Source organism: Capra hircus, chromosome 2 (genome assembly GCF_001704415.2).
Source record: "Capra hircus breed San Clemente chromosome 2, ASM170441v1, whole genome shotgun sequence".
Lineage (NCBI taxonomy): Eukaryota > Metazoa > Chordata > Mammalia > Artiodactyla > Bovidae > Capra > Capra hircus.
The window spans coordinates 17,761,535-17,784,280 of record NC_030809.1 but is presented as its reverse complement, the minus strand read 5'-3'; the positions used below and the strand labels follow the sequence as shown (position 1 = coordinate 17,784,280).

At 42.8% G+C, this 22,746-nt stretch overlaps 1 protein-coding gene across 10 annotated transcripts in view; it reads right to left on the bottom strand.

The window, feature by feature from the left end:
* Positions 1-21,066, bottom strand: part of TRIP12 (thyroid hormone receptor interactor 12) — a 153,377-nt gene extending 132,311 nt beyond the window's left edge. For 5 of the 10 annotated variants that reach the window (XM_018058566.1, XM_018058591.1, XM_018058577.1 and 2 more), the window contains exon 1: positions 20,793-21,065. The gene's annotated coding sequence lies outside the window, so the exon portion shown is untranslated. Of the gene's footprint in view, positions 1-20,118; positions 20,242-20,792 lie in introns of those variants that run through there. The other 5 variants (XM_018058624.1, XM_018058635.1, XM_018058586.1 and 2 more) reach the window with 4 other exon arrangements.

The window sequence follows — 22,746 nt, the reverse complement described above, 5'->3', positions numbered from 1 at the left end:
TTAAAGGGGGTTGGGAGACGGGGGATAAAAAGGTTAACTCCAGGGACATTTAATGTCCTGAGACTACAATTCATTATCAAGAATAATTTCTTTTTATTCCTCTATACCATTTTTCAAAAACATGTCTGCTCCTGAAGTTTACAAACTATCTGAGATATACCCTACACTTCCAAAAATGCAAGGAGAGGAATCATATGAACACAAGTCAGTTTACAATCTTCCATTAAGGAAAAAATCTCATTTGTATAGCACTTCATAGCAGTGACTTTACATAAATGCTCTCACTTTTAAGCCTTTACATCAGTGACACCTGTTTTGGGGAAGGGTGGCAATGAGAGGACATCCAGGCCTCATCTTGTTACCTTTTAAGTGGGACTGCCAGGTCTTACTCAGCTATTTAACAAATATTTATTGATTACCCTACTTCAAAGGTTTTAGGCACTGGGGAAAAAGGGTCCGTAAGACAGTCTCTCCTCTCTCAGAATTTATATTCTACTAGGGAAGGCAGCTGCTGTTGTTTAGTCCCTAAGTTATGTCCAACTCAATGACCCCATGGACTCTAGCCCACCAGGCTCCTCCGTCCATGGAACTTTCCAGGCAAGAATACTGGAGTGAGTTGCCATGCCCTCCTCCAGGGGATCTTCCCAATTCAGGGACTGAACTCTGCGTCTCTTGCTTGGCAGGTGGATTCTTTACCACTGAGCCACGTGATAAGACCCTAGGGAAGGCAGACAAACAGCAACTAAGGTAATACTGTGAAAAAATAAAGCAATCAGGAAAATGAAGGAGGAAACTACAATCAGGAGAAGGGAGAAGACAGTATTCCCTACCGAAACCCCATTTCTCCTTCCTGCTCGAAGAATCCTGCCTTACAAGGAGTACAAACTTCCTCATCTCCAAGGAAGTGAGCTACTCCCCTGGCTGTAGGAGATGAGTCATGGCTGGGCCAGAACCAGTGTTTTCCTCAAACTGCAAGATTAGCACTTTGAAAGCAATTTACACCAGGGGTTTATAATCAAAGAGGTTTACAAACTTGGACTGAAAAACTTATTTTCACTATCCTCTCACTGAAATTTAACATTTCTATCATGAACAGGCAACAAACCACAATATTATTGGCAGTACCTTGACTTTGCACCAAGAAAAATCAGATATTATCATATCACATTACAATTGTTGAAGATACTTCAAAATATCATTTACACTCATCACTACTTTGAACAGCTGCTAGATTATGTTATTGAAAGTGCTAATAAAGAAACATTACAACAACAAACTAATTTAACAGTTTGAGAGCTCGAGTTTCAGCTTTACAGATGGCGCTAGTGGTAAAGAATCTGCCTGCCAAGTGAAGGAGATGCAAGAGACAAAGGTTCGATCCCTGAGTTGGGAAGATTCCCTGGAGGAGGAAATGGCAGCCCACTCCAGTATTCCCACCTAGCAAATCCCACGGACAGAGGGGCCTGGCGAGCTACAGGCCATGGGACACAGAAGAGTCAGACACAACTGAGCACACAGTCACAAGCTGAACTGTGACACTCTGATATACTTGGGTTTCCTCTTATGCGTTGACTTTATGAGTTTAAAAACATTACTTTGAGGAGCCTACAGCTTCAGACTGCTAAAGCTCTTACCACAATAAAGGTTAAGAATCCTCCATCATAGAAGGTCATAACCAAAAATTCTCCTCAAAATAGAGAACAGAAAATATCAATAGCAGCATGTGTAACAGTTAAGAATCATGCGAAGTTTATTTCAGTTACACACATGTATCTTATCATGTACTGCAGTTCAAAGAATTTAAAAGCCAAGTGGTCTAAAACTACCTCTGCACAAAAATACTTTGGAGTAAAAAATTAAAAATACATTAGTATTTTGTTTTTGCCAGAGGTATGACTCAGTTCTCCCCAGTAAGAGGTATGACGAGGTATGCTAGGAAGAGTTCTGCTTTCTGAAGTAAAAAAAAAAAAGCCCTCCTCTTCTTCCTGCCTTGAATGTGAAATAGACAAGCCATGACATACTTCAAGCCATGATCGTTATCTGGTGTCCAAGAGAACCACATGCTATGAAAGGCAAAGCAGGTTCGGACAGAGCCTGGTCCGAACCACTGTACAGCTAAACCATGTTGCGTGAGGAAAATAAACCCTGATCTGTTTAAGACCCTGTTAGTCAAGTTTTCTATTACTTGCAGGTGAAATGCTCCTATCCGATAAATGACTGACTACGGATAGGGTGACAAAGTAAAGCTGCTCTGAGTGCTAACATCTGAGCCAAGACCTCATGCACGAGACAACAGCCAGGTAAGATCTAGAAGAGCGCTCCAGGCAGAATGCTGGAACAAGCAGAACCAGTCAAAGGTGAAAGACACAGGAGATGATGTCAAAGTAGTGGGCAAGAGCCAGCCCGCACAAGACCCCGCCCGCACAAGACCCCTGCCTTCCACCTCTTCCATGGAGTGCCACAACACACAGGCACACCTCACACACACAGTACATTTCCCAAGTTAATACAAAACACAAGGGAGGGAGACACCTCGTTTAAAAACTGGCTTGAGGTATAGAACTATTCCTTGAAACATAATAATAGTTCTTTTAAAAATCTAACAAAGGACTAGAAATTGGATAAATTATGTTATCACATAAATACAAAGTAATAAAGGACTAATAAGAAGTTAGGTAAATGTTCATCACACTAGCATGGGTGGGGGAAAACATAATATGGACCCATTTTTATTAAAACAAAAGCTAGAAGAAAATACAAAAATGTTTAAAGCAAGTGATAAGATATGTTTCTTAATTTTCCTTTTTCTTCATTTAGATTTTAACTATCACTCTGTACTTTATGATCAGAAATACATGCCTCCAAAATTGAAGCGTTTTTAAAGCTGCTCACCAAATGTAACGTGGCACCCTGGTGCATCCTGGAACAGAGACATCACGTGAAGACTAAGGAAGCCCACCTCAAGTATGAGCAGTAGTAATGCATCGGTACTGGTTCACTAGCCGAGTCAAACTTATCATACAAGATCTTGCAAAAAAAAGAAAAAAAAAACTGGGGAGGAGTATAGGGTAACTATCTTCACAATTTTTCTGTAAATATGAAACTTAGAAGTTTCTTTTTTAAAATGTTTAAGTACTCTTACCTAAACTCTGCAAGCGGCAAGTACAGACAGCCATTACTAACGAATGGTAAGCAAAGAGAAAGACATCTAGGAATTCAGGAAATTTAGGAATGAAATTAGGAATTTCAAGCATTTAGGGAGCGACAAAAGTTAAGGACAGCAAGTTCTGCATATGTCTGCGTGGTATACAACAGGCCCTTACTGCAGATAATACAATACTTATTTTTTTCTTTACTATTTTCAGAAACCAGAGGTTTAATCTATTTTAAAAAGGCCTTATTGATCCCCTCAACTTAAAAAAAAGGAAGTGCTGAGAACTAATATACTTTTTACAATACCTTTGAGTTGTAAGAATTTTCACTCTTAAAACCGCAGGAGGACTTCCCTAATGGTCCAATGACTGACTGAGACTCCTAGTTCCCAATGCAGGGGGCTGGGGTTTGATCCCTGATTGGGAAACTAGATTCCACATGCTGCAACTCAGAGTTTGCATGCCTCAACTAAGACCTGGTGCAGCCAAATAAATATTTTTATAAAGGGCGGCGGGGAGGTCGCACAAGTCTTCACTCTCAACTTACCCACTTAATACACAATTCTAGTAAGTAGTTTTGTAACTCAACGCATAATAAAAACTAGAAGGAGAAGGTCTAAACATAGCCAAGCCCACTGACTAGAGAGGACAGGGAAGACACTACACAAAGCAAAGCAAGTAAGTCTCTTAAAAAGCAGGGCATTTAAAATGTCCAATTGCCAACGAGAACCTTAAGACTCAGGGTAATAATATTCACCAATGACAGCCAGGAGTCAGGAATGAGACATTCTGGCGCACTCACAGCACTCTGAGAAGCACATAAACACTGGTAAAGAGCCACACTGAAAAAAGACGTGCTCACCTACTTTGTTTTGCAGTAGATTCTACATCCATTTCTTTAAATTTTTACTTATTAACAACAACAAAACCTTGACCTTGACAGTGGATAAAGGGAACATGGGATACTCCTTACTCTACTTTTACAACATTTTTATAAACCTGTGAACCTGGATCAAACGTAGAAATTACTCCTCAAAAAGCTTTTCAAAATACTTAATGTACGTTAATACCAGGTCAGGGATATTTCTTTCAAAGTTTCATTTTAACCGTTAAATTTACTCAACACCAAAATTATAACATCTTAAAAATAAAAAATTTACACAGTCAAGTGTAACTTCATATACTAAAACAATGTGAAAGTAAGTCATCATTTAGAAAAACTACTAAATAAAAGCTACTACTAAATTTCTTCCAGAAGCCAGTATCTCAGTTAAAAAATATATATAATACAGTAACTGCTTAACTATGAACCAGGCACTGCGCTTAATACTTCACTCATTAAAAACTCAAAGGAATTCTATAAATTTTGTACTGAGTTGGCCAAAAAGTTCATAATGTCTTATGGAAAAATCCAAACTCACTCTTTGGCCAACTCAGTATTTTCTATAATTTGCATGTTAACCAACTTGCCCAGGATCAAACAACTAGGAAACTGGAACCCAACCAGAAACCATCTCATTGCAGAGTCTACCAATTCTACTTCAAACAATCCTCCTGCCACAAAACCTAAAACGCTTGTCACTCAAGTAATTCCAATATATCAGACACATCCATCTTCTCTTTCTCAAACCTGTTGTTTTACCAATATAAGAAAATAAAAATGCTTCTTATGAAAAAAAGAATGATTACTAACAACAGTTAACACACTGAGCACTTACGCTGTACCAGGGGTTGTTCTAAAACTTCTACATATTAACTAATTCTAAAAACAAGCCTAAGATAGGGACCATTATTATTATTCCCATTCTACAGGTGGGACACTGAAGCCAAAATAAGGTGACAAAACAAAAGTCACACTGGTAATAGTATTAGACCAAATTTAAGTTGAATCCCAATGTCTGCTCTTAGCCACTTACCCTGAACTCCTTTTTCATTGAGACATTATCATGTTATCTTTGAAAACATACAGAGAGCATTTCAAATTCCTATGAACAAAGTAAAAAAGCAGCTAGTAATATTCTGGAGCAGAGGTTGGCAAATTACAGCCTACAGTCCAAATCTGGCCAACCACCTCATTCTGTAAAGTTTCAAAATGGCTGATTTGGCTGCTTTTTTTTTTTAATCCTTTAAGAGCTGACCTAAAAAACCAAAAATATTAACCATCTGGCCCCTTGCAAAAAAAGTTTGTTGACCCCAGCTCTGAAAGATGACACTATGTAAACCTTCCCCTAAATAGTCAAATTAACATACATTTTTTTCTTTATTATAAATAAAAATAGCAGCAGCTACTATTTATCAACTGTATACTATTTATGAACGATCCTAACAGCACCCATTTATAACCAAGTAAACTACAACTCAGAGTTGAAATGACTTGCCCAAGATCACACAGCTAGAATATGAGGACCTTGTTTAAACAGTGTCTAGCCTTGAAGTCCATAATCTTTCTATATGACACTTCCTTCAAAACATATAAATGTGCATAGCCATGGAAAAACATTTTCTGTAAAAACTGATTAAAATTACATGATAAAAATGTCAACTTTTGGCCTGGATGGGAGGGGAGTTTGGGGGTGAATAGATAAATGTATAGGTATGGATGAGTCCCTTTGCTGTCCACCTGAAACTATCATGATGTTATTTGTTAATCGGCTATACCCCAATACAAAATAAAAAGTTACCAAAAAATGCCAACTTTAAGGAGAAATAAGATGTTCATGTAAATATATGCACAGGTATTAATCTTATTTTCTACTATATTTACATTTTTGCTGTTATTCCAACTGCATAACCCAGGGATACGCAAAGCATAGTAAGAATATGGCTATCTTCCGCATGTAAAAATATGGGGCAAAGAACTCATAAAATAGAAAGCAAACTATACTTACTTAGTGCATTTAACTCTCCTCTGCCACTTCTGCAAACTGACTCCCTCTTCTGCTACGGCCTCGCCCACCCTCACACAGCCCTGTCTAAAGTGCCCAGCTCTCTGGCTCATCCACTCACCTGCCCATCTCCACCCCACCCAGCTCCCCACCTATCCCGAGAGACTCCGTTAACATTAACCTACATAAAATATTAGTGCACCAAGGAACGAATTCAATAGAAGGGAGCTGCTGGTACACTGATTCATGAAGTCTTTTTTATTATTATGCTGTTAATCTCCCACACTACTGGACTGATTTAGCTCACTATCAGACTATATTATACATATTTACAGTGAAAGCCACATCACAAAGATAATAAAGAACTGAACTCAGTGTGGGCAAGTATGGACGGATGCAGCTAAAACAACTATTCTGAGAAACTCCTTGGTAATATTTTTACTATATTCTCCTTTCCAAACAGCTAGTCACCTGATGAGGCATCTGAGTAATGTCTCAAAATTCGGCGTAAGAGTTTCTGTGATTAATCCTGTCCCTGAGTTTACCGCCCCCCTCCTAATAAAACTATAAACTCAAGGTCAAGGACCACATCTGTCCATCCTCATAATTCCAAACCTTAACCTAAGGCTTGAAATAATGACCAAAGCTGCTTATAAATACATATCATTTGCTTATTATTCACATACATTAATTGTATCTCTACTGCTAACTTCAGACTAACTTCACTGAGAACAGAGATGTTTTAAACGGTTGTTTTCTAGGTTTAAGAATATTGCTAATACAATTCAAGAAGTAACTTTGAAAGATCAATGCACACACAAAGAAAAAAGGTCAATGTAGCCGATGCTGAAACCAAGATAATTTCTTCCCTTGTATCATGATGCTAGTAATAGCCCTTAAACAGAAATAATTGCAGAAATTTTTTGAAAAATGGTTTTACTAAGTCCTGGATTTCACATTTGTTAAAAGAACTATGGATTAATCCACTCCTAACTTTAAAATTCTTTTAAGTAATATGGAAACTTCCCAAATCCTTTGTGTGTGTGAAAGTCGCTCAGTAATGTCTGACTCCTTGCGACTCCATGGACTACAAAATTCTCCAGGTCAGAATACTGGAATGGGTAGACTTTCCCTTCCCCAGGGGATCTTCCCAACCCAGGGATCGAACCCACATCTCCCGGATTGCAGGCAGATTCTTTACCAGCTGAGCCACAAGGGAAGCCCAAGAATACTGGAATGGGTAGCCTATCCCTTTCTCCAGGGGATCTTCCTGACCCAGGAATCAAACCAGGGTCTCCTGAATTTGCAGGCAGATTCTTTACCAACTGAGCTATCAGGGAAGCCCAAGAAATACCTTTAAAAGATCAATACGCACACACACAAGAAATACCTTTAAAAGATCAATACACACACACACACTCAATGCAGTGGTTGCTGAAACCAAGATATTTTCTTCCCTTGAACCTACTAGCCCAAATTCTTTACTATAGCATTAAATGTTTAAGTAAATTCAGCAGGTATCCTGAAAAAGTTTTGAGTTTCTCTAAATATAGTAAACTCAAGTTAACTGCATAATTATGAAACATCTTAATTTTTAGTAACAAATTAATATACTGATTATAAGTAAACACATGACTGAAGCAGAAGGCCCATTTCACAGAACAGAAAGAAAAGCAGCTATTCCAGCAAACATTAAGTTTCACCAAATCCTCAGCTGATGCAAGAAATATAAACTGAGTATCACCTTAAAGAGATGCTACAACGAAAATCCCATCTGATGGGCTATTATCTCCAGTAATTCATCTCAGTTGGATTTAGTTTGTGTAATGAGAAGACATCTGGAAAAAAAGATGGCATGGCCTAACATGCAGGCAGCTGAAAGTAATACTAGCTGGTTAGAAGAGGCAGCAGCAGATTACCTTACAGTGCCACACCAAAGGCTGAAATTCCCCAAGTCTTACCTCACAGCAGCAACTGAAGAGCAAAACTTGTCAAAAGGCAGGGTGAAAAGATGAACTCTGCAATTAAGTCTAGCTTTGTAACAGAAGTATTTTGAGGTCAAAAGGTAAAAATCAACACTAACATACCTAATGAGAGTTGAGAAATAACTAGCAAACAGGTCTGATCACAAAGTTAAGAATTACCCAATCTTCTCAGAAATGAGCCTAATTTTTGTTGCCATCTACTGGGAGAAGAGCCCAAATGCTGTTGGTAGAGACCAGGTCTAATATCCTTTGGAGACTAAGCTGCTCTCCCTGGGTGAGTAAAAGAAATGGAAATATGTGCTTGATTGATAAAACGAAAAAACTGGGAAGCTACAGGACTGTCTTGCAGAAAAATAGGCACTACTGCCAGTTGCAGCAATAAAATACTGACATTTTCACAAATGCTTCAACTCGAGTCCACAGAACCCCACAAATTTTGGCCTCTACAGCCTTAACAGATACTATTTTAAGTCATAAATTTGCAATAACAGCTAGCATCTCTGCTGTCCCCGCATAAGGAAAAAGATCAAATTAATTCAAACTACAGTCATCAGTCTACAAGAACATGCTAGAAACAAAAGCTGCTAAAGAAAGCTAAATATTATAGCTGCCACACCCCCAAATATTCTCTTTTGCTTTAGTTTCCCTTCAGCCACATCTAACCTCATTTTCCATTTTTGAAATCCTGTTGTATGTACTTTTGTAAAAGTATTAATAAAATGGGCAACAAATAATCTACTGTGACAGCAACCAGAGAGCAAGGGAAATATTTTACTAAAATATTTCACTTGATTAAACTAGGTAATATTAATTCCACCTTTGAAAACATAAAGTGAAAGTGAAAGTCACTCAGTCCTGTCAGACTCTTTGCAACCCCCATGGACTATACTGTCCATGGAATTCTCCAGGCCAGAATACTGGAGTGAGTAGCCTTTCCCTTCTCCAGGGGATCTTCCCAACCCAGGGATCAAACCCAGGTCTCCTGCACTGTAGGCAGATTCTTCACCAGCTGAGCCACAAGGGAAGTCCGAGAATACTAGATTAGGTACCCTATCCCTTCTCCAGCAGATCTTCCCAACTCAGGAATCGGGAACAGGGTCTCCTGCATTGTAGGTGGACTCTTTCCCAACTGAGCTATCAGGGATTTTATACGTACATACTAAAACCACAATCTACTTTGGTTTTAAACAGTTTTCTAGAGCAGTAGACACTAAAGGTTCCCCATAAATAAGACTGATTTAAATAACTCAGAAATAACTCATAAATAACTCAGAAGAAACATGTATTCTTAAACAGTACTGATTTTTTTTTTTAATCTCTGAATAAACAATAGTTGAATGTGTTAGGATTAGATGATTGCCAGCTTCCACTAAAGGAAGAATTCTGTGACTGAACAGAGGGGCAGTGGGAATCATTTAGATACCAGCTCCTGCCTACTGAACAAAACTTCTTAATCAAGTAGGGAAACTGAACAAGAAATAAGCTTTACCTCCACTGCTTCTATTGCCTCAAAACTTACCACAAAGACCCTTATATGCAGCCCTGGAAAGGAAGCAATTTCATAAACAGATAAGTAAGATCTGAAAACACTTTTAGTTTTCCTTTCAGTTCATTTACAAATTAAATATTTTTGTACATTTTTTTCATGTTGTCACTGCCTATTCATCTATCAACCACAACTTCAACATGTCTATTTGTTATACTGAATTTCTTAATCTCCCATTTCAGAACCTCAATAATCTCAGCCCAAATTTCATAAATGTGGACCCTCCCCTTCAGAGGGCCAGTTTACCTTACCATTAGATCCTTGTCAACTCCACTTTTAAGCTCCCCACCCTCCTACACCTATCAAAGTATCAGGGCCAGCTCAAGCCCCTCCTCTGTTCATAAAGTCTTCCTCGATAACTTCAATCTCTCTCTAAACTTGAGTATTCGCTATATAAAACTCACCTTTGCACTTAAAAACAAATATGTATGATGTTATATGTTGTGTTCTTTTGACATAGTCTGAACTCATCTGCAATATTAGTATATTCTGAAATAAAAGATCTCATTTTATAAATCTTGTTTCTCCTCAGCACTCTACAAGAGGGCAGACCTTATATGGAACCAGAAATGCACACGCGTTTGTTGCTGATGAAATATTTGTGCAATGGAGGCACTTCCAACAATTTATTCAGCAAGGTCAAAAAAGCATGCCCTAATTCATCTGTTTCTTAATTTAGATTCTCCTATCAAGTTTTCTAAATGCAGAACACCTGCATTTAGAATATCTACCAAATACCTCTCTATGCTAATTATACATAGTTATCAAGTCAGTTTGATTACCAACTAAAAGAAACATAACGAAACTCGGAAGACAAAAACTACATCTTAAATCCCTTTTGTAATTCCCCAGCACAGCCCTATGGTGCACAGTAAGCACCTGATAAAACATGAACTGACAAACTTTTATCTACTAATAACCATAATCCCCAAATGCTAAACCTGGGGTATCCAAGTCACTAAAACAGTCTAGAACTTTAGCAATCCCTTAAGCAGCTAATTTTAATGAGCCTAATTCTGAAAAATTTACATTCTAGGATCATACCTTCAGCTACCAAACCCTGAAAAACTAAAAATAAGCAAGTTGAGGGAATTCCTCAGCAGTTCAGTGGTCAGGACTTTGCACTTTCAATGCTGAGGGCCCAGGTTCAATCCCAGATTGGGGAACTAAGACTCTCCAAGCTGCCAATAAAATAAGCAAGTTGACAGCATGTGCATGCATCATCAGTCACTCAGTCCTGTCAGACTTTTTGCAAACCCCTGGACTGTAGCCCACCAAGCTCTTCTGTCCATGGAATTTTCCAGGCAAGAATACTGGAGTCAGCTGCCATTTCCTACTCCAGGGGATCTTCCCAACCCAGGGATCGAACCCTTATCTCCTGCACTGGCAGGTGGATTCTTTACTGTTGTGTCACCTGGGAAGCCCAAGCTAACAGTAGACTATGTCAATACTATTATTTCACAATATAGTTCTTTAATGTGTCACCACAACGAATTCTACCACCGCCATCTACCATGTACGATACATCATATGGAGACCTGTGCCAGCCTCTGTGAGGAAAGAAGAATGAAACCTCTACTCAAGAAGCCAAAGATCTCATAAAGAAAACTAGTAAGACTGTAGAAGCCATCAGTGAAACAAATGCTGCAGAAGGGAGCAGAAGAGTGAAGACTGAAAATCTTAACAGGAGCTACTGAAAGAAAGTTAAGAGTGTACGCAGCTACAGAGATACCAGGTTGGGGAAAGGTACTAATCCAAGTGGACAGACAATCAAAGCCACTGCACGAATGAAGCTCCTGGGTGTTTTCAGAGAGGAAGAGGCAGCTCCTCTGACAGCCTGCAGCCAAGAGTGCAAAACAAGATTATAAAATACTGGGGCCACAGCAGAAATTATAGCATTTTCACACATTTGCTGTTTACAAGGCAAGCACAAGCACTGAAGTTTTAAGATAAGGGAGATTGGGGAAGGCCCCTTCATATGATCTCCATGAGCCTGGTCTCTAAGGACACAAAGCAGCTTATATTACAACTCAACAGTGAACTTCAAACAGGTTATCCATACAAACTCACTTTGGGTTTTCAGGGCATCACACATGTTTACCAGTATGAGGACTTGAAGATGAGTTAATGTGACCTTAAGACCTGGTGGCTCAGAGGGTAAAGCATATGCCTACAATGCGGGAGACCTGGGTTCAATCCCTGGGTTGGGAAGATCCCCTGGAGAAGGAAATGGCACCCCACTCCAGTACTCTAGCCTGGAAAATCCCATGGACGGAGAAGCCTGGTAGGCTACAGGCCATGGGGTCACAAAGAGACAGACACGACTGAGTGACTTCACTTTCACTTTTAAGACACAACACAATGTCCATCTATTTATTCAGAACGCTGCCCATGGGTGGAATGAGTAGGAGTTGTAAAGTCAGGGTGGAACTCATTCACTGGTTATGAAGCCAACAAGCGATTAAAACACACATTAAAATGCTATAATTTCAAGTCTTGAAGGCTTGCTGATAGACACTTCAGCTTACAAATAATAAATAATTCAAAAATCCATGTATAGGTAATAACATATTTATAGAAATAAATATATACTTTCTAAAAAGAAACAGAACTAAAATGATGTGTAAAATTCAGTTCTGTACTTAAATATGCAGTCACAAAACGTAAGTCCTCAATGAAGCATTTAAATGATCAACTATTTCATGCAAATAATGAATAATTAAATAATGTGAAGTGGCTTGCCCTTATTTTTTTAATATGATTCAACTTGCAGTCTCTAAAATATATATCAAGAGATTAAAGAAAACTCCCAAAACCTTGTTAGCAAAATGGAGATCCAAAATGCTTATCAAAACAAATCAAATAGGGCATTACATTAAACCATTACAAAATATTTTCACTTTCAGAATCTTATTCTCACAACTTATTCCTTCAAGGTTAAAAGAATCTTTACTATGGGACAGGCCCCGCGCTTGCTTCTATGGATAAAAGGGCAAAGACTAACTTCAAGAAATTCATAATCTACTAAGGAATACTATTCTATACTCAAGTATCTTCAAATAGAACACCTACATACATTATAAAACTATGTTCTAGGTAGAACAGTGTAAATAAATCAGGCAGTAGTGATCAATGCAGAGATGAACCCGGGGAATAAGGGCCATGTTCCAATCCATCTTTGTAGCCTCATCTCCTGAATACGGTGCCTAGCACTGACACGGTGGCCATGACCACTTTTTTCAGATTAAGCACTTGAAGTTCACAAAGGTTGTATTATTTGCCAAGGTCACAAACACAGAAAACGTATTGCCAAAACTGAAACCCAAGTCTTCTACCTTCAAATCAGATACCCACTTGAACAGCACTGTTCCTTAATGAGAGATCAGAGCAACAGGCAGCTTTTTAACTCTAGGCACCTAGAATGACTTTTTAAATCAAGCATTAATTCCAAAACTATTAACAGCTTCTTGGCACACTCAAGACAAAATGCTGCTGCTGCTGCTGCTAAGTCACTTCAATCGTGTCCAACTCTGTGAGACCCCATAGACGGCAGACCACCAGGCTCCCCATCCCTGTAGGATTCTCCAGGCAACAACACTGCAGTGGGTTGCCATTTCCTTCTCCAATACATGAAAGTGAAAAGTCAAAGTGAAGTTGCTCAGTCATGTCTGACTCTTTGCGACCCCATGGAGTGCAGCCTACCAGGTTCCCCCATCCACAGGATTTTCCAGGCAAAAGTACTGGAGTGGGGTGCCATCGCCTTCTCCACAAGACAAAATGGGTTAAGTCTAAATAATGGACTACTCGAGTAGCTTTTTCTTCTGGCCAATCCGGTTTCCTGAATCTACAAGAATTACAAAAAAAGATCTAAAAGTCCTAGGAGAAAAACTATCTAGCAGACTTATTTCAGTCTAGAAAACAACTTCTTTTGCCCATACCCTGAAACTAGCAATAAATTGGGGATTTTATTAAAGAACTGCATTTGTAAAAATCCAGGACATTAGCCAAGTTCTACTTAAATACAAATCAAAAGACTGGCTCAATATTAGTATACAGATCTATTTACCATAAATAACAGCAAGCACCCACTGTATACAGAGAAATCTGGTAGACTGGGTAGAAACTAAACAATAATTTGCTAGGGGCTAGGGGTTTATTTCTGGAGAAGGCAATTGCAACCCACTCCAGTACTCTTGCCTGGAAAATTCCATGGATAGAGGGGCCTAGTGGCCTACTGTCTCTGGGGTCGCACAGAGTCGGACACGACTGAAGTGACTTAGCAACAGCACCAGCAGGGGTTTATTTCACAGGCTTCCCTGGTGGCTTAGACGTTAAAACATCCGCCTGGAATGTGGGAGACCCGGGGTTCAATCCCTGGGTCAGGAAGATCCCCTGGAGAAGGAAATTGGCAACCCACTCCAGTACTCTTGCCTGGAGAATCCCATGGAGGGAGGAGTCTGGTAGGCTACAGTCCATGGGGTCACAAAGAGTCAGATACAACCGAGCAACTTCACTTCACTTCACTTCAGGGGTTTATTTCATGGGAAATAGATGGGAAAACAGTGGAAACAGTGTCAGATTTTATTTTGGGGGGTTCCAAAATTACTGCAGATGGTGACTGCAGCCATGAAATTAAAAGACGCTTACTCCTTGGAAGAAAAGTGATGACCAACCTAGACAGCATATTCAAAAGCAGAGACATTACTTTGCCAACAAAGGTCCGTCTAGTCAAGGCTATGGTTTTTCCAGTAGTCACGTATGGATGTGAGAGTTGGACTGTGAAGAAGGCTGAGTGCTGAAGAATTGATGCTTTTGAACTGTGGTGTTGGAGAAGACTCTTGAGAGTCCCTTGGACTGCAAGGAGATCCAACCAGTCCATTCTGAAGGAGATCAACCCTGGGATTTCTTTGGAAGGAATGATGCTAAAGCTGAAACTCCAGTACTTTGGCCACCTCATGCGAAGAGTTGACTCGTTGGAAAAGACTGATGCTGGGAGGGGTTGGGGGCAGGCGGAGAAGGGGACGACAGAGGATGAGATGGCTGGATGGCACCACCAACTCGATGGACTTGAGTTTGAGTGAACTCCGGGAGTTGGTGATGGACAGGGAGGCCTGGCGTGCTGCGATTCATGGGGTCACAAAGAGTCAGACAGGACTGAGCTGAACTATGTCTTTAAGAAATCTCTATAGCATAGCTGTCTAAACTATACCCAGACACCTAAAAAATAAAAAAAAACCACAAATGTAAAGCTAACATTACATGTTAAGAGCTAAAAGCACCAAGATTATTTAACAACCTACAAATTATATGTCTTATATAATATTAAATAATGTTCAAAGAAATAGAGGAAAACGACAGAATGGGAAAGACTAGAGATCTCTGCAAGAAAATTAGAGCTATCAAGGCAACATTTCATGCAAAGATGGGCTCGATAAAGGACAGAAATGGTATGGACCTAACAGAAGCAGAAGATATTAAGAAGAGGTGGCAAGAATACACAGAAGAACTGTACAAAAAGGATCTTCACGACCTGGATAATCACGATGGTGTGATCACTCATCTAGAACCAGACATCTTGGAATGTGAAGTCAAGTGGGCCTTAGAAAGCATCACTACGAACAAAGCTAGTGGAGATGATGGAATTCAAGTAGAGCTATTTCAAATCCTGAAAGATGATGCTGTCAAAGTGCTGCACTCAATATGCCAGGAAATTTGGAAAACTCAGCAGTGGCCACAGGACTCGAAAAGGTCAGTTTTCATTCCAATCCCAAAAAAAGGCAATGCCAAAGAATGTTCAAACTACCACACAATTGCACTCATCTCACATGCTAGTAAAGAAATGCTCAAAATTCTCCAAGCTAGGCTTCAGCAATACATGAACCGTGAACTTCCTGATGTTCAAGCTGGTTTTAGAAAAGGCAGAGGAACCAGAGATCAAATTGCCAACATCCATTGGATCACGGAAAAAGCAAGAGAGCTCCAGAAAAACACCTATTTCTGCTTTATTGACTATGCCAAAGCCTTTGACTGTGTGGATCACAATAAACTGTGGAAAATTCTGAAAGAGATGGGAATACCAGACCACCTGACCTGCCTCTTGAGAAATCTGTATGCAGGCCAGGAAGCAACAGTTAGAACTGGACATGGAACAACAGACTGGTTCCAAATACGAAAAGGAGTACGTCAAGGCTATGTATATTGTCACCCTGCTTATTTAACTTCTATGCAGAGTACATCATGAGAAACGCTGGACTAGAAGAAACACAAGCTGGAATCAAGATTGCCGGGAGAAATATCAATAACCTCAGATATGCAGATGACACCACCCTTATGGCAGAAAGTGAAGAGGAGCTAAAAAGCCTCTTGATGAAAGTAAAAGAGGAGAGTGAAAAAGTTGGCTTAAAGCTCAACATTCAGAAAACGAAGATCATGGCATCCAGTCCCATCACTCCATGGGAAATAGATGGAGAGAAACAGTGTCAGACTTTATTTTTTTAGGCTCCAAAACCACTGCAGATGGTGACTGCAGCCATGAAATTAAAAGACGCTTACTCCTTGGAAGAAAATTTATGACCAACCTAGATAGCATATTCAAAAGCAGAGACATTACTTTGCCAACAAAGGTCCATCTAGTCAAGGCTATGGTTTCTCCTGTGGTCATATATGGATGTGAGAGTTGGACTGTGAAGAAAGCTGAGTGCTGAAGAATTGATGATTTTGAACTGTGGCGCTGGAAAAGACTCTTGAGAGTCCCTTGGACTGCAAGGAGATCCAACCAGTCCATTCTGAAGGAGATCAACCCTGGGATTTCCTTGGAAGGAATGATGCTAAAGCTGAAACTCCAGTACTTTGGCCACCTCATGCGAAGAGTTGACTCATTGGAAAAGACTCTGATGCTGGGAGGGATTGGGGGCAGGCGGAGAAGGGGACAACCGAGGATGAGATGGCTGGATGGCATTACTGACTCGATGGACTTGAGTTTGAGTGAACTCTGGGAGTTGGTGATGGACAGGGAGGCCTGGTGTGCTGCGATTCATGGGGTTGTAAAGAGTCGGACAGGACTGAGCGACTGAACTGAACTGAACTGAATATTCACGAAATTCTTACCCTTCCACCCTATCCAAGGAACTCTAATGGCACAGCAGTCAGGAAGATGTGAGAGGCTGAGTACTGAACCAGACAGCCCCCCGAGAGACTTGTTGAAGCCAAGAAACTTTCCAAGTAGGAAGACTGGCTGCATAGCTGCATCAGGTTTATGAGTACACCTTCAGGCAAAACTCAAGGACACTGAGATAATCCTTGCCCTCAGGAAGCCCATAATCCAGTCAGGGAAACAAAAGCAATGCTTGTCAACAAACCTAGCACCTTAATCCCCAAATGAAGCATATATAGATAACAAAGAAATAAAAAGGAAAGATCATCGGGTAGAAATTTTTGAGTAAGTACTTGTGAGTTGAGGTGAACCTAAAATGACTCAAAAGAACGAAAACGTCAGGCTGGCAGATCAAGAACCTGAAGATGAAAAGCAACAAGCAGGTTACTTTTTCAATTTGAGTTCATCCAATTACCTCAGCAAACATGCAAAAAATAAATGAGCAATTGGTATCAGTTTGTTCAAAAAGATTCCTACCCACATTCCCTTTAAAGAATTAAAAAACAAAAACTCTCGCAGATTCTGTAACAGAAACCAGACCAAGATTCTGAAATACTTTTTCTTAATTGTGGTGGTCGCTTAGCTGCTAAGTCGTGTCTGACTCTTGAGATCCCATGGGATTTTCCAGTCAAGAATACTGGAGTGGGTTGCCATTTCCTTCTCCATCCTTAATTGTAGTCTCTGATATTAGAAAATCAATTTCATAAAAGCCACGAACCAGAACAGGAACAAATTTTTTCCACAATAAAAACACAAAGCAATCTGCCTGAACTTTCTCTCAGCAGAATTAACAAGGTATGGTGAACAAGCATATCGCTGCAAAAAAAAGAAAAGTAACATAACAATCGGGGTCCAAATTCCACTACCAATTAAGCAGCAATTTCATATTATAAAGTACTGTAACTTCCTATCTCCAAGCCACCTTACACTGACAACTTTCCACCACTGCAACTGATGAAAGTTTTGTAATTACCTGAAAATAGATAATTTTCTAAAGCGAATAACAATTGTCTTATACTTATTTAGCAGTTTGTATTTCTTCTCAGCCATTATATCCACTGGATCTCACAATCAGCCAGTAGGAAAGAGACGGACTATCCATTCCCATTTTACACATTAAAACAAATGGAGATCAGATAGGGTCAGAGAATAACTCAAGGTCACACAGCTACTAACTGGCAGTGTTATGAATTCCTAGGCCAGCATGTGTCTTCTTCGCTAGGATGATGACCTCAGACAGGATCATACAACCACAGCCAGATAAAAATGCACTAATCTCAAAAGTTAGAATGGAAAAGTAAACATTACTTCAAATTTACTTTGCTACATGAAAGCACTGCTTTTATCCTGACCAAGCATCCTCTTCTCCACTGCAAAAAATAATTTTGTTTGGCACCTTCAGAAATTCTAACTACCAACATGTTCTAACTTTAAGAAAGTAAATGAAAAGTAAAATGCCTGTTCACAGACACAAAACAGTAAATGTCAGCTGAGCAGACTTAAAAACCGCTCAAACTCCTGAAAAACTGGGAATTAAACGGAAGCAGTGATAATCTTAATTGTTGTTCTTGTTTAGACGCTAAGTACTCTTGTGACCCCATAGACCACCTTAGCCTGTCAGGCTCCTCTGTCCATGGGATTCCCCAGGCAAGAGATACGGGAGTGGGTTGCCATTTCTTTCCTCAGGGAATCTTCTCCACCCACGGACTGAACCCAAGTCTCTGAGCCACCAGAATAATCTTAATTACGGTTCTTCAATTCTTATGGATATTGGCACATTCATCGAAAGGGTGATGTGGACAAAGCCCACAACCCTCAGCCATTTTAATGTGCTCTCTCTCTCAACTTCAAATAAATGAAATAAAAACTCCCCAAACAATTTCACAAAGATGATATAAAAGCCACACGAGTTCAGTACTTCTGAGGCTGAACGTAGAGCAGGAAGTTTCTAAAACAATTAGAAATGTGTTAGAAATGTGTTGACTCTAAAATCCACACTTAATACTGAGTTCTTTACATGCTCTATGTATGAAAAAAAAAAAAAGGCCTCAATAAAACCCTCTGCCATGTACTGTTTCTAAACCTCTGGTAATTCCACTCCATAACCCTAACTACTGTCCCTCCTACCCCACTCCCCAGTAAATGCGACAGGCTTCATATATAGGCATCTATAAACGTCTATGAACGTCGGTTTTTTACCCCACTCAATAGCTCTTTTAAGTTTCTATCCCGTATTTTTTTTGTTTTGCTTTGCTTTTTAGAGAGGAGATTATGAGCCTCAACTTGCAGGGTCTTTTTAACAAATGAAACGCCAAAAATAGCTAGATACTGGAGAGGAGTAAAAAGTTCAACAACACACCAGAGAAGGGCCTACAAAACCAAGGAAAGCCCGGGGATCGGGTGATCTGGCAGCCCAGGCAAGACCGGGGAAGGCCGACGAGGAAGGGAGACAGCAGGGGAGCAGTTAGACATCCACTGGAAACAGGCCCACTGCGCCACTAAACGCCCCCCCACCCCGCCCCCCATTCCACACACACCAACGTTCCCCCTGACACATTCTGTCCCCCCCAATTACCTGACGAAGCAATTAAACCATACCCACCACCAGATACCAGGCTTAAGCTAAACCTCCCCCCCAGACAAAGTAAAAAACAACAAAAAAAAACGGCATTATCAAAAACAAATCTGTCTTAAGGGTTTAGGAGCAGCCCCTTCCGTCCTCTCCTCGCCACACGGGGCACCCAATTCCCTCTCGTCCCCCTGTGCTCCCCGCAGGAGTTCAAATGTCTAAGCGTCCTTCGACTTCCAGCCACGATTTGCCTGTGTGTTTAAATCTTTCTTTTTTTCCCCTTCCTCCAACAAATGAAAAGATTTCGCTATTTCTGAGGATGGCGACACGGAGAAAGGACAGGATGGGGGACGCTATCACCTCCGTTATCTGCACTCCCCTCTAACTTGTTCCACAACTGGAAACCCACTCACTGTGGAGGAGGATGGAGAGAGGGTGAACTGAACGGACAGACGTTATAATAGGTTTTATGTAATCCACATATAAATAAATTAATCGCCTGACTCGCTCTGAATACTAATACGACAGAAGTGACAACCGGTCCACCTCCCTCCCCACAGGTCCTAACCCCACCCCCACCCCCAATTTCCTCGCCGATCAATGGGGAAGGATGCTCCGCTCCTCTCGGCCAAGTTTCTCGGCCTGTTTCACGCCGCTCCGCCCACCACCCCCCCCCCCGCCCTCCCCGCGTCCTCTCTCGGCGTCCCCTCTCCGTCAAGCGTCAACTTCCCAGGGGCTGAAAAAACAACTGCCCCGCGCAGACCCCCCGTCTGAGGCCTCGCCCGCCCTCAACCGTCTCCCCCCCACCGTCCGCAGGAAACCTCTTACTGCGGTCTAAAAGTCACTCCGGCCGCTCCCTCCTCTGACCCTCGCTTCCCACAACTGTTGTCACTCGAGCTGCTCCCTAGTTTCCATTTCCGGGCCGTTCCCTGGCCCTGGAGCCTCCCCTCTCCCGATTTCCGGGCCCCCCATCCCATTTCCGGGGAACCCTGGCCGTCTTTCACACCCCACCTGCACTTCCGGCCCCCCACTTTCTGTCTTCCTAGACGCCCTCCAAGCTCCAAAGCCCACTTCCGGCCCCCCCCCCACACACACACACAAGACACCCGCCGGGCTCCCCCAGACCCCGCACGCCTTTACCCCCCGGGTTCCGTGAAGGGGCCCTCCTCATGGTTGGCGGGGGGGGCCACCCAGCGCCCCGCCCCCCTCGCCCCCCCACCCCCCGGCTCCCGCCCAGCCCCGGTCTCTCTCCCTCGAGCTCCTAACCCGTCAACCCCTGGCCCGGTCCTTCCGAGGACCCGCCACCGCCGCCGCTGGGAACAGGCCCTGTGGGGGGCGGGGGGGTCCCTAATCGCGGCGATGACACAACCGGGCTTCCTGGGACTTTCTGTTCCAGCTCCTCCCCGCCGCCGCCACCCCCCCCACCTTCAACCCCTCAACGCAGCCCCCTCCCCCCAACCCAGGCCTGGCCCCGCCGCCGCTCGGAACTGCTCCCCAATTACCTAGTTGGGCCCCAAAGTCTCCGGTCCGGACTCGGTGGCGCGGCAATAACTTCCTCCTCGCTCCCCCCACCCCCCCCAAGCGGCGGCGGCGGCGGCTCCTCGGGTCCCTTCAATTATCAGCTGAGCCGCAGCACCGCTCCCGGCGTGCGCCTCCGCCCGCGCCGCCTTCTTCCCTCCCCGCCCGTTCCAACACCCTCCGGGAACTACTTTGCCCGCCGCGGCTCGGGCTGACGGTGCTCGTCCGCGGGACAGGCCCCCCGCTGCCTACTCGCGGCTCCTCACATCGCCCCTCCCCTCCCCTCCCCTCCCCTCCCACCCCGCCCCCCGCGCCGCCTCGCCACTGCCGGGCTCGACTTCCCCGAGCGGCCTGCGACCTCCTCCCGATCCCTTCGAGGGACCAGGAAGGGGAATGTGAGACTTCGCTTGGTATCCCTCCGCCGGGGTCACCGCCCCCCCACCCCCCCGCCTTCCCCACTCCCCATCAGTGGTAGCAGGAACTAATTCCCCGCCGGGTCACCCGGGACCTCAAGGTGGATATTTCACGGCGCAAGAGTTCCTGCTAACCCTTGGATGAAGGGGATAATCATCCCCAAAGCTAGAAACACCCCGCCAGCTCGAAAGTAGGGTTCGGTTTTTTTAAACCACGGCTGTGGCCCCCGTGACCCCAGGCAGGCCCCGCCCCTTCCTGGTTGTCTTAGCGACGGCGGTGGCGTCCCAAGATGGCGTCGTGGCTGCCGGAGACTCTGTTCGAAATTGTAGGACAAGGCCCAGCGCCGAGCAAAGACTATTACCAGTTACTGGTCACCCGGTTCCAGGCAAGTGCGAACCGCGGTTTCCCTTCCTACCAACTCTCCGCCCGCCCCGGCGGAGCGCGGAAGGCGAGCCGCGCTAGGCCCGAGAGCGACCGGTCGTTAGCCGGAAGCGCCGGGTTCCAGCTGCGAGCCGGGAGATTTCCCCTCGTCACCTCGGCCTCCCGTGCGGGCCCAGAGGCCCGCGTCGTCCCTTGTCCCCAACCCCTAGCCCCGCTCGTACCCAGCAAGCCTTCTTGGCCTCCTCACAACGCCGCCCGCTCCCTTCCCGCCACTCGGCGTTCCTACCCGTCGAGTTCCCTCCGCGCGAAAAAAAAAACCAGTCGTCCGCGGCTTGCGTGCAGCCTCTCCGTCAGCGTGGGAAGGAGGGAAAGAAAAGACTCAGCCAAGTGTCCCGAGGAGGAGCCGGCCAGGGAGGGGAGTAAGGGAGGATTTCTTTTCCATGGTAGGGTTTAATTACGGGAGATTTTGTACATCTTATCGCGGGCTTTTACGTATATACCAAGGCCAAGGCCACGTCAAAAAAAAAAAAAACTTGTTTCTGGGAGGAATTGAGCGTTGGATGCTTTCCCCTTACCTTTTTGGAGCCCCTTCTATCCCATTGGAAAGAGCGCGGGGCGGGGGTTGGTACAAAAATGTTTCAGCTGCTCTGCGCGTCAGCCCCACCCATAAATGACATCTGCTCTACAACAATAAGACCGCGGATTATGTTATCGCTCGAGTAACCATCGGCCTATTTTTCTGACTACTTGAACTGTTTAAGGTGGGCTTTTATGAATGATTTATTGTGCCCACGAAACTTACAAGTTGAACTGGGTCTCCACTCGGAACTCGTTTCTGATTTTCTCGCCGAGTTTACTTAACATCTGTCACCGAGATATTAGTGCACCTTGCACTTTTCCTAGATGGTATTTCTGTAAAATGAAATTTAGAATTCTGTATAACGTACTTATTTTGGTGCACGTATTGACTGTTTCATCAGTTTTTCCAAGAGCACTTCAATAAAATAAACTGACTTTTGTAGCTTCAAAAGCATCTTTTAAAAAGGAATAATGTGTATTTTACTTTTGTATCTAAGATTTCTAAATATTACATACGTAATGTCAATATTACAAACGTGATGGTTTGTCGAACTTAAATTTTTC